We start from the raw sequence: 3,204 nt of genomic DNA on the forward strand, positions 1-3,204 counted from the left end.
CGACTGTGTTGGAAAACGCGACTCAAAGTCGCGTTTCTGAAGTCGCGTTTTTGAGTCTTGATCCAGGCTTGAAAACGCGACTTCCATTAAAACGCGACTTGAGGTCGCGTTTTGAAGGCGCGTTTTCTTTTCTGCAGGCGCAGAATTGAAAACGCGATTCTGAGAAACGCGACTTTGAGTCGCGTTTTCTTGGAAAACGCGTTTTCTGCTTCGATTTTTAGCAGAATTTCAACTTTTGAAAAATTACAAAAGGTACCCCAATGACTCAAAATGCATCATAGATCATTTGTTTGCCAATTGTAATGGCTGGAACAAATGTAAAACATTAAAAACATGCATTTTACCCCTTTATAATGAATCAAAAACACCTTTAACGCAAATCGAGGGGTTGAGTTGTTTGATCAAAGTTCGCCTTTTTTGTACTCAATTGGTCATCCTTGCCTTCAATTGCCAACCCTACATTACAAAAACAACAATTTAGCTAAAACATTGATTCAAACCACAAAATCACACCAAGTTAACAAATATAACCTAAATATTGGGTTGCCTCCCAATTAGCGCTTTTGTTTATAGTCGTTGGCTCGACTGAAAAAGTTGAATCACTTTAGAGCATTAGAGAGAGATTTTCTCCCCATGGGTCGAAACTCCCGAACCAATCCACCATGTGGTGAACCATGCATTGATCTTCATAGTCCAATTTCCTCAAATGCCAAGGAGGAATATTAGACTTGTCATAGAGAGGCTCAACTTCACCTTGGAGTGGATTTTGCTTGTCTTTTCTGAATTGGCTCAACTTTTCACCATTTTCTTCATGGAATGAAGAATTTATTAAGCCAACTTCCATCCTTATCTTCTCCTCCTTTGTTCCTACACCATGAAAGTTAGTACCAAGGACATTTATAAATTTAACTTCTTCGGTCCTTTCTTGGTTGACCTTTTCATCATATGGCATATTAGACACAAGAGCAGTAGGCTCTATACTCCCTTCTTTATTATCCAAATTGAATTCCAATTCCTCACCATTAACCCGTAATATAAGCTTACCTTTTTCTACATCAATTATAGTTCGTGCAGTGGCTAAAAACGGTCGTCCTAGAATAATTGGCATTCTCACATCTTCTTCAATATCTAAGACAACAAAATCCACAGGTATTATAGATTGTCTTACCTTTATGAGCACATTTTCCAAAATACCCATGGGACGTGTGATTGACCGATCCGCCAATTGCAATGTAATATTGGTAGCTTTTAGCTCTTGAAGTCCCAATCTCCGGGCAACCGATAACGGCATAAGTGACACACTTGCACCTAAATCACATAAAGCATTAGAAAAATGCAATTGACCAATAGTGCAAGGAATAGAAAAACTTCCCGGATCTTTCAATTTAGGAGGGAGTTTATTTTTAATCAATGCACTACACTCTTCCGTTAATGCTATCATCTCATTATCTACAATTTTCCTCTTCTTTGACATGATGTCTTTCAAGAAACGTGCATAAGAGGGAATCTGTGTTATAGCATCAATGAAAGGAATGTTAATGTGCAATTGTTTAAACATTTTGAAGAACTTTTCAAACTCCCGATCCTGTCCATCTTTCTTCAACCTGTGAGGAAAAGGTATCACATTAGAATTTAATTTGGGATGAAGTGCATCAATATCAATGATAACATGATCATTTTGACTTTCTTGCTCCCCTTCAATTGCTTGCTTCTTGTCTTTTTCACCACCTGAATTTTCAAAATCAAATCCCTCAACCGTTTTACCGCTTCTAAGAATGATTGCATTGACATGCTCTCTCGGATTCACTTCGGTTTTACTTGGTAATTCACCAGGGTTTCTATTGTTGATCACATTGGCAATTTGACCAATTTGAACCTCCAAGTTTCTGTACATCCCAGCTAATTGGTCCAACCGCCCCTCAACTCGCTCGAATCTATCCGAAGTCACCTTAGCAAGTTTTTCCACCGCGATCTCCCAACTTGGTTTAGTTTCAGCCTGTGGTTGCCTTGGTTGAAATCCCGGCGGATTGGTTGGCCTTTGTTGATTGCCTTGATCTTTCCATCCAAAGTTTGGATGATTTTTCCACCCCGGATTGTAAGTATTCGAGTAGGGATTATTTGGAGCATTTCGGTTGTAATTATTGACAAATTGTACCTGCTCAGAATCAACACACTCATTAATATCATGTTCACCTCCACAGAAAGAACAACAAGCTACGTGAGCATTAGATGAACTTGGGCTAACTCCACCTTGTCTACTCAATAACTTCATCACATTATTCATTTGAGCACTCAGCATATTGAGAGTGTCCATTTCTATCATACCTGCGTGACGTCTTGTATTACCTCTCTCATTGGCCCATTGGTAGTTATTTGCTGCCATTTCTTCTATCAAATTATGAGCCTCTTGGGGTGATTTACCCATTAAAGCTCCACCTGCAGCTGCATCGATCATAGTTTTAGTAGAAAAAACTAAACCATTATAGAAGGTTTGTATGATTAACCATTCCGGCAGTCCATGATGTGGACATTTCCGAAGCAAATCTCTAAACCTTTCCCATGCTTCATATAATGATTCTCCTTCCATTTGACTAAAACCAGTGATATCCATTCTAAACTTAGCAGTCTTACCTGGTGGAAAATACTTATTTAAGAATGCTCTTGATAGTTCATCCCATCCAGTGAAAGTATTAGGAGCATGAGAGTGTAGCCAAAGTTTGGCCTTATCTCTCAATGAAAATGGGAACAACCTTAGTCTTATAGCATCATCACTAACTCCATTCATTTTAATTGTATCACAAATTTCCAAGAATGTAGCTAAGTGTGTATTAGGATCTTCTACTGCATTACCTCCAAATTGAGATTGTTGAACCATTTGGATAAGTGATGGTTTAATCTCAAAATTGTTAGCATTTACCGTAGGCCTTACTATGCTTGTTTGAGATCCTTGTGTTCCCGGTAGAGTATAATCTCGTAGAACTCGCCTATTTGGGTCATTTTCGGCCATCTCTTCCTCAAATAGTAGATCTATTGAGATTTCCTCTATAGGTTGCCGAATCTCTTGTTCCTCTTGCTGTGGTGGATGCCTCCTTTGTCTACGTAGTGTCCTCTCAATTTCTGGATCGAAAGGTGTAACTTCCCGAGACGCCCGGTGCATACACTACAAACAGAAATAAGAGATATTATGCAACTTCAATGGTAAAA

At 38.8% G+C, this 3,204-nt stretch overlaps 1 non-coding gene across 1 annotated transcript; it reads left to right on the top strand.

Annotated features, from left to right (window-relative positions):
* The first annotated feature begins 2,513 nt into the window (after positions 1 to 2,513).
* Positions 2,514 to 2,620, top strand: LOC113750956. Its single transcript, XR_003464721.1, has one exon. It is a non-coding gene; the product is annotated as a small nucleolar RNA R71 (small nucleolar RNA).
* The last annotated feature ends 584 nt before the right edge of the window (positions 2,621 to 3,204 follow it).

This window comes from Coffea eugenioides, chromosome 10, assembly GCF_003713205.1.
Source record: "Coffea eugenioides isolate CCC68of chromosome 10, Ceug_1.0, whole genome shotgun sequence".
Taxonomy (NCBI): domain Eukaryota; kingdom Viridiplantae; phylum Streptophyta; class Magnoliopsida; order Gentianales; family Rubiaceae; genus Coffea; species Coffea eugenioides.